Genomic DNA, 15,681 nt, shown 5'->3' on the forward strand with positions numbered 1-15,681 from the left:
TCTCCACTATGCCAAGATACACTTTCAGAGCAATTACAGTGTGAGCTAAATACAGAGTGAAGCTCTCTGTACACTGTCCTATCAAACACTCCCAGGGTAGCTACAGCATAGAGGTCAATACAGAATAAAGCTTTTGCTCAGAGATAGTTCTGTGCTATCAGCTCATGCTCCCCTAGGAATTGGGTTGAGAAAGCCTAAACACTTCAGTTTGGAGTCATACCTGGCATTCAGAGGAAAGTTTTGACCCATTGACCTAATTTGGAAGTGAGCCCAGTTTCCCTAGAGGAAGGCTTGTGTATAATGGTGCCATTGGGTCCCTCGTGTGGTTGATAATTTTTTTTTACTTGCACTCACCTTTTTCCTCTCTCACTTGTGCAGTTTCAACCAAGTAGACAGGCAGAACATCTTTATTTAACTAGAGGGAGATTTAGGTGAAAACTTTGCAAATAGTCTTGAAATGTTGCACTTTATCTATTTAATCTAAGTTTGATTCCCTTTTCACTATTTACATGTCAAAGTTTCGAGGATCCCAAAGGTGATGAATGTCAGTGGATTTTCAAATGTATAAGGTGGTGTCTAAAAAAGTGGGTGAAAAGTAATTTACCAGGAGTAGCCTATTGAAAGCTGTTTCAAGGCTGAACATTTTATTGAGTACTGCCAGATGGTTGGCAGTACCTCATGGTGAAGCACAATGGTGGGCTGCAGAAAGATAGACAACTGCTGCGTTTGATAGCCCACTTTTGCCATTAATATATGTTCCATTTGATTATGCATTTTGTACCAATGATTTCTGATGTAACCGGCTGCATAACTGAGGTTAGAATACATGGCCGGCATAGATATGATGGTTTGAAAGCCCTGCTTCTGTGTTATAAAAACTCTATGACTCTATCAAAAATTGGAGTTGGACGTTTGAACCTAGTGGATGGAGTGAGGAGAGTACTGGAGTTAGAGTCATAGAGATGTACAGCATGGAAACAGACCCTTCGGTCCAACTCATCCATGCTGACCAGATATCCTAAACTAAGCACTAATCATCTTACTCAGAAGTTTATGTATGGGGTCACTGGTAAAAAAAATGTGTTTGCCAAACATTTTTTGAAACTTCTTTAATTTTACCAACCTGCTGCAGGGCTTAAGTTCCTACTCCTGTCGACCTTCGCCTCACCTACACTCAAAATTCAAGTTTGTCAAATATTTGAAAGAACTAGTGTTCATTTGAATGAAGTCTTTTTTCCTGAACCTTTGTGAGGTTTAAAACATTTGAAAAGAAAGATTTCAGTTGCTAGTCACAATGAAGGTTGATAAAGTAATGATATGACATCTTATATAAGATATATTCAGAAAGGGACAACATGCCCCAAGAGAAATTATCTGGTAAACATTTTGGCAAAGGGAGGAAAATAATTGCAATACTTTTAGTGTGATCTAAAATTGGCAGAGGGATGTTTCTTATTGTCATTGAGTTTAGAAGGATGGTGTTTAGAAGGGTGTGGGGGATCTAACTGAAACTTACCAAATACTAAATGGCCTGGACAGTGTGGATGTTGGGAAGATGTTTGCATCAGTAGGAAAGTCTACCAAGGGCCCAACTTTAGAGTAAAGGGGAGACCTTTTTAGAATGGAGATAAGGAGAAATACCTTCAGCCAGAGAGTGGTGAATCTATGGAATTCACTGCCACAGAAGGCCACAGAGGCCAGGTCATTGAGTATATTTAAGACAGAGATAGGTTCTTGAGTATCAAGGCTTATGGGGAGAAAGTGGGAGAATGGGGTTGAGAAACTTATCATCCATGATTGAATGGCAGAGCAGACTCGGTGGGCTGAATTTCTGCTCCTATGTCTTATTGTCTTATGGACATCATCATACTGCATGCTTGCGCAGCTCTGCTGATGCTAAATCTTAAAGTGACGGTTTTCTTATGGGAGTAATTCTCAAAAATAAACAAACTTTCAACCTCATTGGAGATGTGTAACACAACCACATTGTACACGGCTAATATTTGATCCTGGCATGTATATGTTGACCCAGTTCTATCTAAGGAGCAATCAGGGTAATATAGTAGGCCTTGGCCCCCCCTTCAAGGAATTAAATTGCTCTGTAGTGACTTATGCCAGAAAGCTTTTGTGCAAACAAAAACAGAAATTGCTGGAGAAACCTTTCTTCAGAATGGTTACCGGTCTTGAAACGCTAACTCTGTTTTCTCTTCACGGGTGCTGCCAGACCTGTTGAAACTCTCCAGCAAATATCTTCTGTTTGTTACAGGATCCACAGTTCTTTGTTTTATTTTAGTGTTTGTGTGAATGTGTGCATGAGACATTGTCCTTGGACTTTACACACACATGTGTGTGCCCTGTGCTTCTGTATGTTTCCACATGTTTGTGCGTGCGTGCATATGTATGCATGAGAGTGTGTTTGCCTGTATGTCCAAGGGTATCAAATATTAACTGATATGTTGACCCAATGGCTAATCTTTGTGGGAGCCCAGAGAGTAAGTGTTGGCAGCCTATTTATCCATGGAAGACATTGAAACCAAACCTGATCCTTTCCTAACCTTGCAGAGAACCCTGAGTGATGATGCAAAATAAAATGCTAGAAATACTCAGCAAGTATGTTAGCATCTTTGGAGAGAGAATCAGAATTCACGTTTCAGGCTGATGGCCAATCAGTTGAATCACCTCCACAAATGATGGGTAGCTTTCTTATTTCTAAATTAGAAGATCATCGCTTCAAATCCCCCTCCAAAGTCTTCATCATATAATTCAAACTGACACTCCAGTACAATAATGAATTGGGAGATTTGAGTTGATGTTGTGTTGCCATAGTCTTACCAGGCCATAGGGGTACTCTCTCATTAGAGAGAAGCGACTGGTGGTGATTTAACCTGAGGGTCGCTAGACCTCAGGCAAGGGAAGAGGTTGAGAAGGAGAGTCCTTCACAGTAACCTCAAACTGCTGATAGGAATGGAACCCATGCTGTTGGCGTCACACTGCGCTGTAAACCAACAATCCAGCCCAACTGAGCCAAATGAAGGAATAGTTTGAAAAAGAGCAGGGCTGTTGTCCTGGTGAATATTTATCTCTCAGTTGACATAGTTAAAAATAGATTAACTGATCGTTATCTCATTACTTGAGCACGCAAATTGACAGTTGCACTTCTGACATTACAACAGTAATTAGATTTCAAAAGTATTTTGTTTACTGTAAAGCACTCTGGGAGGACATAGAACAAAGAAAATTACAGCGCAGGAACAGGCCCTTTGGCCCTCCAAGCCTGTGCCGATCCCAATCCTCTATCTAAACCTGTTGCCTATTTTCTAAGGGTCCATATCCCTCTGCTCCCTGCCCATTCATGTATCTGTCTAGATACATCTTAAATGATGCTATTGTCCCCGCCCTTAACACCTCCACTGGCAATGCATTCCAGGGACCCACCACCCTCTGTGTAAAGAACTTTCCACACATATCTCCCCTTAATTTTTCCCATCTCACTTTGAACTCGTGACCCCTAATAATTGAGCCCCCCACTCCGGGGGAAAAACTTGTTGCTATTCACCCTGTCTATATCGCTCATGACTTTATAGATCTCAATCAGGTCCACCCTCAACCTCCATCTTTCAAATGAAAATAATCCTAACCTACTCAACTTCCCTTCATAGTTAGCGTCCTCCATACCAGGCAACATCCTAGTGAACCTTCTCTGCACCCTCTCCAAAGCATCCACATCCTTTTGGAAATGTGGTGACCAGAACTGTATGTAGTATTCCAAGGGTGGCCGAACCAATGTCCTATACAACTGTAACATGACCTGCAAACTCTTGTACTCAATACCCCGTCCGATGAAGGAAAGCATGCCATATGCCTTCTTGACAACTCTACTGACCTGCATTGCCACCTTCAGGGTACAAAGGACCTGAACAGCCAGATCTCTCTGTACACCAATTTTCTCTAGGACTTTCCCATATACTCTATAGTTCGCTCTTGAATTGGATCTTCCAAAATGCATCACCTTGCATTTGTCTGGACTGAACTCCATCTGCCATTTCTCTGCACAACTCTCCAATCAGTCTATATTCTGCTGCATTCTCTTGACAGTCCCCTTCACTACTTGCTGCTCTACCAATCTTAATGTCATCTGCAGACTTGCTAATCAGACCACCTGTACCTTCCTCCAGATTATTTATGTACATCACAAACAACATGGTCCCAGCACGGATCCCTGTGGAACACCACTGGTCACAGGTCTTCATTTTGAGAAACTCGATTCCACTACTACTACTCTGTCCCTTGTTGCCCAGACAGTTTTTATCCATCTAACTAGTACACCCTGGACCCCGTGCAACTTCAGCTTCTCCATCAGCCTACCTTGGGGAACCTTATCAAACACCTTACTGAAGTCCATGTATATGACATCTACAGCCCTATCCTCATCAATAAACTTTGTCACTTTCTCAAAGGATTCTATTCAGTTTGTAAGACATGACTTTCCCTGCACAAAACCATGCTGCCTTTCACTGAGAGGCCCATTTTCTTCCAAATGGGAATAAATCCTATCCCTCAGTATCTTCTCCAGCAGCTGCTCTACCACTGACGTCAGGCTCACCGGTCTATAATTACCTGGATTATCCCTCCTACCCTTCTTAAACAAGTCAACAACATGAGCAATTCTCCAGTCCTCCAGGACCTCTTCTGTGTTCAACGATGCTGCAAAGATATCTGTTAAGGTCCTAGCTATATCCTCTCTTGCTTCCCTCAGTAACCTGGGATAAATCCCATTTGGACCTGGGGACTTGTCCACCTTAATATCTTTGAGAATACCCAACACTTCCACCCTCCTTATGCCAACTTGACCTAGAGTAATCAAACATCTATCCCTAACTGTTGTGGTTCTTTTCGCCGAGCTGGGAATTTGTGTTGCAGACGTTTCGTCCCCTGTCTAGGTGACATGCTCAGTGCTTAGGAGCCTCCTGTGAAGCGCTTCTGTGATGTTTCCTCTGGCATTTATAGTGGCTTGTCTCTGCCGCTTCCGGTTGTCAGTTCCAGCTGTCCGTTGCAGTGGTCGGTATATTGGGTCCAGGTCGATGTGCTTATTGATTGAATCTGTGGATGAGTGCCATGTCTCTAGGAATTCCCTGGCTGTTCTCTGTTTGGCTTGTCCTGTAATAGTAGTGTTGTCCCAGTCGAACTCATGTTGCTTGTCATCTGCGTGTGTGGCTACTAAGGATAGCTGGTCGTGTCATTTCATGGCTAGTTCATGGATGCGGATCGTTAGCTGTCTTCCTGTTTGTCCTATGTAGTGTTTTGTGATTCAATCAATAAGCACATCGACCTGGACCCAATATACCGACCACTGCAACGGTCAGCTGGAACTGACAACCGGAAGCGGCAGAGACAAACCACTATAAATTCCAGAGGAAACATCACAGAAGCACTTCACAGGAGGCTCCTAAGCACTGAGCATGTCACCTAGACAGGGGACGAAACGTCTGCAACACAAATTCCCAGCTCGGCGAACAGAACCACAACAACGAGCACCCGAGCTACAAATCTTCACACAAACTTTGATCTATCCCTAACCTCAACATCTGTCATGTCCCTCTCCTCGGTGAATACCAATGCAAAGTACTCATTAAGAATCTCATCCATTTTCTCTGACTCCACGCATAACTTTCCTCCTTTGTCCTTGAGTGGGACAACCCTTTCTCTAGTTACCCTCTTGCTCCTTATATACGAATAAAAGGCTTTGGGATTTTCCCTCACCCTGTTTGCTAAAGATATCTCATGACCACTTTTAGCCCTCTTAATTCTTCATTTCAGATTGGTCCAACGTTCCCGATATTCTTCCAAAGCTTCATCTATTTTCAGTCACCTAGACCTCTGTACACTTCCTTTTTCCTCTTCGCTAGTCTCACAATTTCACCTCTCATCCATTGTTCCCTAATCTTGCCATTTCTATCCCTCATTTTCACAGGAATATATTTCTACTGAATTCTAATCAGCGTCTCTTTAAGCCTCCCACATTTCAAATGTGGATTTACCTTCGAACAGCTGCTCCAACCTAAATTCCCCAGCTCCTGCCGAATTTTGGTATAGTGGGCTTTCCCACAATTTAGCACTCTTCCCTTAGGACCACTTTCACCTTTGTCCATGAGTCTTCTACAACTTATGGAATTGTGATCACTATTCTCAAAATAATCCCCTCCTGAAACTTCAACCACCTGGCCGGGCACATTTCCCAACACCAGGTCCAGTATGGCCCCTTCCCGAGTTGGACTATTTACATACTGCTCTAGAAAATCCTCCTGGATGCTCCTTACAAATTCTGCTCCATCTAGACCTCTAACACTCCATGAATCCCAGTCAATGTTGGGAAAATTAAAATCTCCTATCACCACCACCCTGTTGTTCCTACATCTTTCCATAATCTGTTTACATATTTGTACCTCTCGTGCTCACTTTTGGGGTGCCTATAGTACAGCCCCAACATTGTTACCGCACCCTTCCTATTTCTGAGCTCTGCCCATATTGCCTCGCTGCTGAGTCCTCCATAGTGCCCTCCTTCCGCACAGCTGTGATAACTTCTTTGACCAGTAATGCAACTCCTCCACCTCTTTTACCTCCCTCTCTATCCCACCTGAAGCATCTATATCTTGGGATATTTAGTTGCTAAAACATGCCCTTCCCTCAACTAAGTCTCAATAAAGCAACAACATCATACTCCCAGGTACTAATCTAAGCCCGAAGTTCATCTGCCTTACTGACTACACTCCTTGCATTCCCCAAACCCTCAAAAATATTGTGAAAATACAAAAGCTTTTGTGGCAATGAGATCAGTAGGGGAATGGGCTGCCCCAGCTAGGGCTGCACTTTTAAAGGGGAACTTTCATTACTCCTGACACTGGAGAGTTTCACCTTCATAGCTACATGAGTTTTTAACTGAAAACATTATAAACAAACAATCATGAAAGTAAGAGAAAAACAAGTTTGCAGAATGAGATGAAAATATGAAGAGAAGTTGGTATTAATGACCCCTATCACTGCTGCCACTTGCTGCAGGAACATTTAAAATGTTTGAGGTACATAGCTCAGGGCTGCAAGTCTACAATTATACATTGTTAATCGTTCTCACGCAATTGTAAGAGGATTTCACACTACATATGTTGTTCAAAATCATGAATTTGCAGAGTACAAACAAATGTATTTGTATATAGGTAAAAACAATGACTGCAGATGCTGGAAACCAGATTCTGGATTAGTGGTGCTGGAAGAGCACAGCAGTTCAGGCAGCATCCGAGGAGCAGTAAAATCGACGTTTCGGGCAAAAGCCCTTCATCAGGAATAAAGGCAGAGAGCCTGAAGTGTGGAGAGATGAGCTAGAGGAGGGTGGGGGTGGGGAGAAAGTAGCATAGAGTACAATAGGTGAGTGGGGGAGGGGATGAAGGTGATAGGTCGGGGGCGGGGGGAGGGTGGAGTGGATAGGTGGAAAAGAAGATAGGCTGGTAGGACAAGTCATGGGGACAGTGCTGCAGGACATGGTTGAAGAGCTTCAGGGCAGAGGAAATGATAGACAAGTTACATTGAACTGATAGAATGAGAGAAAGACTTGCATCTTTATCACCTTTATAAAGTCTCTCATCCTCACAGTTTCCCAAAGTACTTCACAACTAAAATCCCTTTTGAGGTACAATTACAATTGTAAGCACAGGTGATCAAGAAAACCACCATGTTACATTGTTGAAAACAGTATCTTTTAAGAACAAGACCATTAGACCCCTCGAGAAAAATGAAGGCTGAGAGGTGACCAGTGAGAGATTCTTAAAATTACGAGTGATCCACAACTGGAAAATGTTTACAGTTGTTGGGATATCTAAAGTTAAGAGTCATAAGATAGACATTTGGAAGTTCATTAAGGAATTCAAGTGAAACCGATTTATTCTGAAACTGGTGAGAATGTGGAATTCACCACTGCATAGAATGATTGAATCTAATTAAAGGGTAAAGCGAGATAAAGGAAAGAGAAGATAGAGTAATGATAATGTGAGGTTAACTAAATAGATTGGATAAAGGTTATTTCATCAAAGACCCTTGTAACAAGGCAAGACAAACAGCCTTGAATATCCTTGACTGGATTGGAAGTAGGTGAAGAGTTGAATAAACATTTGGGCCAAGTGCTACAATGGTATGTAACAAGTTTGACAAGTCAGTCCCGTTTTGAATGGCCCTCAAGTCAAGTTCCCTCGACACCTACACCCCAGCCCTGTTTCTCACTATATGCGGCAATTCCTTCACTCTCTGGAAATACACCCAATTACCAAAAACATATCAGTGTTGTTAGTACAATGGATCATGATGTTCTGACTTCCTTGTTTTAACTTATGTCTTCTGGGTCTTGAACCCTTATCCGAATAAAATAATTCTGCCTGATTCAACTTACTAGTAGTCTCTTTATAACAAGCAAAATCTCAATTGTGTAAATAAACATCAGAAAAACATTTGCAATGTACAAAGGAAATAACACAAGAGGTAGCTAGGTGAGGAATTTGTGTTGATTTTGCAATCCACTTCAGATTTATTTAGAAGTTATATACAACTTTTGCCGAGTTAATATAAAATGCACATTCCTTTGAGAATATAATGACACTCACACGCAGGATGGAACTCTCAAACATTTGTTGACCCCATGGCTAAGCTGTTAGGCAAACTCCTCATTTTAACTTGTTTACGTTTTTATTAAATCATGGGATGTGGACATCTTTGACTGGCCAACATTTATTGCCCATCCCAATTGCCCTTAACTTGCCTGGCTTGCTAGGGCCATGTCAGAGGGCAAGTAAGAATCAACCACAATACTCTGGGTCTGGAATCACATGGACAGTCATACGGAATCCCAGCTCAGATAAGGATAGTTGATTTCCTTCCCTAAAGTATGTTAGTAAACCAGGTACATTTTTATACCAATTGACAGTGGTCACCATTAGCAACGTTTCTTCTGAGCTCTGTGTATTCACAGCCATTCCAAGGGTCCGCATATGGCCAATACCATTTGCAGCATTTAGTTCTAATTCCGTAAGTTTCTGCAGTGCATGAACCTCAGAGGCGTGTGCAGGAGAAAAGCAAACTAGTGAGAATGCTGGCCATTATACCAAACTTTAATTCCATATTTATTGCATGAATTTAAATTTCACAACTTGCTATAGTGGGATTTTAATCGACGTTGCTAGACAAATAGTCAGGGACTCTGGACTATGAGCCTGGCGACACCATCATCCTAGCACTGTGTCACATGTCATCGTGGCTCAGTTTGGCAGTTTTATGTCTTTCCACCAGAAGATTGTGGGTTCAACACAACATAGAACAGAGTGGTTTCCTCACTCAGTGTCCCTCTGTGTCTAACTTGCCCTTCTCCATCATCGGCACTTTGAAGCTGCATTATAGACAAGATGTAGAATGCCCTGCAGCAATTCACCAAGGTTGCTTTGACAGCACTGACCAATCCCAGGACCTTTCCCTCTGCAGTGATTAAGAGCAGCAAGGTCATGTGAGCTCTATCAATCCATTTTTCCTTGTGAGTCATGTTCTGTCCAGATTCAGATGCTGCTCATTCATTCTGTTTAGAACTCTCCACTAATTCCATTGTAGAAACACCATTACAACATGGGCCACTAACAAGGGACCAACAATAAATGTTGGCATTTCCAAAGACCCCATATCCTGAGATTAAATATTAAAGCTTTGGAGGATATATTTTTCTCAAAGGTTTCACATGTAGAATTGATGTTACACAGAGATATACAGAACCAAAATGAGCACAGTGGCTCAATGGTTAGCACTGCTGCCTCACAGTGCCAGGGACCCGGATTCAATTCCAGCACCAGGCGACTGTCTGTGCGGAGTTTGCATGATCCGTATCTACATGGGTTTCTTCTGGGTGCTCCAGTTTCCCCCCACAATCCAAAGATGTGCAGATCAGGTGAATTGACCATGCTAAATTGCCCATAGTGTAGGTTATTAGTCAGGGGTAAACATAGGATAGGGGAATGGGTCTGGGTGGGTTACTCTTCGGAGGTCAGTGTGGACGTGTTGGGCCAATGGGCCTGTTTCCACATTGTAGGGATTCTAATTCTAATTCTGTAGATGGCATTAAGATGCAGATCAAGAAAAATCATTCAATTAAATGGCAAAGCTGGCTGATGGGCTAATAGCCTTCTCCTTGTCCCTATTTTCCAGAGACAAGTTTTCCATCAAATTGAATAAAATGCAATTAACATTTAGAAAGGGAATCATATTCAGTGAGTAACATACTTTGGATGATACACTGAATAAAATAGAATATCATTATCTTGAAAAGCAATAACACAGTGATAAATTTATTAAAAATGTCCTTTGGATACAGCTGCTCAGTGTCTAATCTAGTGATTGGAATGACTGGTCACTGCCAACAAAGGATGTAAATATGTTATGTGATTATGTTGGTAATGATAAGACACCCATTCCCCCTTCGAAGCAGAAACTCTTTATCCTGTTTTCTTTGCATTGGTCTCAGAATAGAGAGATTTACAGACTTCTTATTAATGCTGTGTGAAATGACAAATAGACAGAATACAGCCAAACACCATGAGGTAAACACTCAACTTGGGCAGCAACACAAAGTGAGTGATATTGAGTTGTGCACCCATTTTCTCTCTCAGAAGGTAGATAATTCCTTGGTGTCTACAATGGAACCAAGTATATCTCTCCTTTCACTCCCTCCCATCCATATGTATAACAAAGTGGCTAATGTATTACAGCTGTTTACTACCTCTACCCAAAAGGAATTTCTACACTGATTAATGAGTTCTGGTTAACCAAGGTAATGGCACCATTTCAGACCTGGACATCAGACTGCATCATTGTCTTTGATCATCACTAGACTGTCTTCTGTTTGGTCACCAGTCTCTTTGGGTCACCATATTCGTTCTGTGAAGTAGGCCACCATCATAGTCTGAATGTATGTGGTCAGCAGAACACAATCTGCACCAAGAAAAGGCAAATTTGCTTCCTCTGGTGGTTAATTAGTAAAGTATTGCCACCCAATCTCAAGAGGACAGAGAATATTTTCAGTACGCTCTAGTCCAATTGAAAAGGAGACAAATTGACATTCTTGCGTGAGAGGAACTTGCCACAAACTACCACGTGGCAGCTCGTCATCCAAAAAGTTGAAAGGCATTCAAACACTGATCCCATAAACTCTACTACAGTGAAATCACAAAAGTGAAAGGAGAGAGAATAGAACCCTGGCTCAAGAACCTGCACCTTCTACAGGGCAACTCTTGTCCTTTCTGCCCAAAGACCGAGGGCTCCAAGATTTGCCTGCTCACACCCCTACAAATGACACAGCCTGGCAGACATCACCCTTATTTTAAGGGATTAACAATTGACCAAAACATTGACAGAGGAATGTTTTAAAAATTGAAAGCAAAGTTTTTCCGAAGTGTTCATTGGCACTGCTCTGACAGCTAATGGTCACAATTACTTAGTCTGGATTAGTGGTGCTGGAAGAGCACAGCAATTCAGGCAGCATCCGAGGACAGGCAAAATCGACGTTTCGGGCAAAAGCCCTTCATTTTATTCCTGATGAAGGGCTTTTGCCCGAAACATCGATTTTGCCTGTCCTCGGATGCTGCCTGAATTGCTGTGCTCTTCCAGCACCACTGATCCAGAATCTGGTTTCCAGCATCTGCAGTCATTGTTTTTACCACAATTACTTAGCCAATGAGCTGCAGCACAATGGGACTTCACAGTAGGTCACACAATCAGCAATCTAGTTTGCAGTAAATCATCTAGTGACTGAGCAAACATTGTCTATTTAAACAGAGGGCTGTTTATAGAAAACCGAAAACAAAACTTGTGATCAAAACTATAGCGATGTCTCCAAATGAAAGCATCGAGTTTCTGTTGAGCGGTTTGTGCCAACGAAAGATTAGAGGTCACCTTTAGAGATGTAGGAACCTTGGAATAGGATTTAGCTCAACACTGACATGTGGTGCTGACTTGCTCATTGACTCCAGCCATGAAAATCCTGCTTGTCTGTTGCTTTTATCCAACATGTTTTATTTTATCAGCGTATTTATCTAATTGCCTCTAAATATCACTCTTGACTTGGTTACACTTGCTTCTTGTGGAGAATGGCCCAATGATATTATTGCTATACTATTAATCCAGAGACCCAGGTAATGTTCTGGGGATCTCGGTTTGAATTCTCCATGACAGATAATACAATGTAAATGGATGAAAATTTGGAATTAAAGGCCAATGATAATCATGGAACCATTGTCAATTGTCAGGAAAAACCCATCTGGTTCACTGATGTTCTTACCTGATCTGGCCTACATGTGACCCCAGACCCACAGCAATGTGGTTGAGCCTGGGTAATAAATGCTGGCCTGGCTGACAATGCCTACATCCAGTGAATGAATAAAATAAAATTGCTGTTCTAAGGTGAAAAGATCATTTAGTCTCCCGTTTTGAGTTGAGGTACGATTCCTGAACTATGTCTCCCTCTTTATCGATTTTTCAAATACAATCTACCCTTTCAAAATTGTTTTGCCTACCTTTTACTGCCCTCCCCTTCACATTTGTCTTGTCCAGTTGAAGATTGAGATTTGATGATGATAATTTAGGGATTGATGTGGGCAGTTTTATAAAGCAACAATGTGTGAAAGAAGTTAAATCATTCAGACTTCCATTGACATCAACTTACTTATCAACAGCCCTAGCAACGGAGAGCTGAATGCATCAAGGAAGAATAATAGAAGTGGTTAGGACTTGAAAATTTTTCTCTTGTTTTTGCCGGTTGTGGAATTCTTCTTGATGTTTAGAATGTTGACAAGCTAAAAGTCACTTGTTATACTCCAGCAACAAATTTCCTGGCATATGCACAAATACTTTTTCTTTTCTCCTGTATTCATTTTTCATATACTGTTTGAAGTGTACTTCAGACAGAAGTTAAACTCAGACTTTCATCTCCATCCAGTTCTCTGCTCGCCTGCTTGAAAAGGTCCATACTCTGCTGATGTTAGGTTCTACAGAGACCTTGAATCCAGTGTTGTCCCACAAATAGCCACAGAAGTAGCTATGGTGACACCCATCAGTTTCGTCACATGTACTAATTGTAAATAATATTTTTTGACACTCTCATTCAGTACGGGTAAATGAACACAGAACCCCTTGATTAAATTGCAGCCTGACATTGGTGATAACACTCTTGGTCAGCAAGTATATAAGTGATCAAGGACAAAGTTCTTCTTTACCTCCACCCCCTCCCTTTTTCTCATTGCAGGGGCTAAATAGACTGCTTCTGCCACAGAGGAGGAATTGAATCTTAGAGTATAGAAGGAGGCCATTCTGCCCATTGTGTCTGTTTTGGGTCTTTAAAAGACTTTAAATTAACGCCATTCTATGCTCTTTTTCCATAGCCCAGACACTTTTCTTACCATATAAGTATTTATTCAATTTCGAGATCAACAAATTTTATTTTTGTTTCTCCTTCTGGTTCTTTTGTCAATTATTCTAAAACTGACCCTTCTCCCTGTGGGAAAGCTTTATCCTTATTTACTCTATCAAACTCTTCATAATGTTTAACACTTCTATTAAATCTGTACACACCCTTTGAAATTATTCCAAACATAAAGCAAAAAATGATTGTTGATAGCTAATACCACATCAGCCAGAAGATACGGGCACCTTGAAGACTTTGTCAGGAGCAATGAGTTGCCTATAAAGCTGAAACAAGATTGATGTTTCTCAGCTGAAAATGTGTTGCTGGAGAAGCGCAGCAGGTCAGGCAGCATCCAGGGAACAGGAGAATCGACGTTTCGGGCATTAGCCCTTCTAAGGGAGGGCTTCATTGATGTTTCTCAGACCAGGAAGAACAAGTTTACAACCATCCTGATGAGAGACCATGAGAGTGTGTGGAACCAACAGAGAGGTAGGAGGAACAGAAAGGTGTGAGAAACAGGAAAAGTAAAAATGATGGATTAATGTAAGGACTGAGGAAACATAGAAGGACCAGATAGTTATGACCAGAAAACAAATGTAGGTGCAGAAAGGCACAAGAGGAGGGGGGAATAACCTTTAATGATGTGGTAGAAAGAGAGGAGGCACATGTAGATCACAGAGAGCACAGGGGAAGGAATAGAGAGGTGGTGAAGGCATTGAGAGACAAATGGTGAAAGAATGAAGAGATGGGAAAGGATTGGAGAAAGGAGGGAAAGGCAAAGGAATGAATAAAGAATGAGAGAGCACATAGGGAAGGAATGGATTGAAGAAAGGGTTTGCAGAGTCTGGAATGTACGTGGCTTATCAATTACGAAAGAGAAAGAGATACATTGAGACAGAGGGGGACACAAGTAACAGTGAGACTCTCAGATATAGTTGAAAATATGGGTTCCTGAACACACAATATGCTAGCATCTGTGTGAACCTATCAAATATCATCTTCTAAAGAAGTCAGTACAAACATCAGGATGTGATAATTTGGTAAGTATATCTGAAGCATGTTGAATTGACACACATATTGCAGCTATGAAGCAAAGCCTTTCCAAATCATTTGGAGATACAGATCATTGATAAATTGCTGCAATGAACAGCATCAGAAACTCACCGTGGGGCGGCACGGCTGCCTCATAGCACCAGGGACCTGGGTTCAATTCCTACCTCTGGCAACTGTGTGGAGTTAGCACATTCTCCCTGTGTCTGCGTGGGTTTCCTCCGGGTGCTCCGGTTTCCTCCCACAATCCAAAGATGTTCAGGTCAGGTAAATTGGCCATGCTAAGTTGCCCATAGTGTTAGGTGCATTAGTCAGGATTAAATATGGGGTGGAGGAACGGGACTGGGTGGGCTTTTCTTCAGAGGGTCATTGTGGATCTGTTGGGCCAAATAGCTTGTTCCATACTGTGGGAATCTAATCACAAGCAATTTTAAAAGCAACCTTTGAAATTACAACAAAACAACTACTGCGAGTTCTTCACAAGCCCAGACTATGCTGATTCATTGTCAACTTGAAACAATTCCAATCCATAGTTATCTCATAAAAGTGTAACTGAACTCTGTACAAAATGTAAATTTGTTTGTTTTTAATTTCTTGAAGAGGGGAAAATATATAGAGAATGAAAGAGAGTGGAGTATTAAACCGCCTAGAATCTACTGGAGTCATTTGTGTGGTTTGTATATAAAATAATACCAGATACTCAGGGTTCGTTACTTATTGGAAACTGAATCAAAGAATTCAGGTGGTTTACATATAAGGAGACTCTATGATGAGTTACAGGTTGGAATATAATTGAGGAGTTTGGATTCTTTACACACAGTAACATTAAGTTTCAGACTTGAACCTAATTAGGATTTTTGGGTGGTGCATATTGTAGAGTAACAAAAACCCGGAGTGATTATAATATCTGAATGTAGACGTCTTCTATATAGCAAATGTTAATTTGATTCCAGCCTCTAACTCCTGCTTAGAATCCATTGTTCATTAATGTAAACTATTCAAAGTACTTTGTTTGGATTCCAGACTGTAATTCACTCTGTCCTTTCATGTTCAAGCCACTGCACTCACAGTGTAGGACAAATAAACAGATGTGGGTGATTTCAAATGCAAGAGTTAATATAGTGATGTCAGATTAGTTAAATGCTCTGCAGTGA

General features: G+C 41.5%; 1 protein-coding gene across 7 annotated transcripts in view; it reads left to right on the forward strand.

Annotated features, from left to right (window-relative positions):
• The window catches only part of camta1a (calmodulin binding transcription activator 1a), a 1,208,107-nt gene that overhangs the window by 1,130,644 nt on the left and 61,782 nt on the right, over window positions 1-15,681 (forward strand). The window lies entirely within an intron of this gene.

Source organism: Chiloscyllium plagiosum, chromosome 34, assembly GCF_004010195.1.
Source record: "Chiloscyllium plagiosum isolate BGI_BamShark_2017 chromosome 34, ASM401019v2, whole genome shotgun sequence".
Classification (NCBI taxonomy): domain Eukaryota; kingdom Metazoa; phylum Chordata; class Chondrichthyes; order Orectolobiformes; family Hemiscylliidae; genus Chiloscyllium; species Chiloscyllium plagiosum.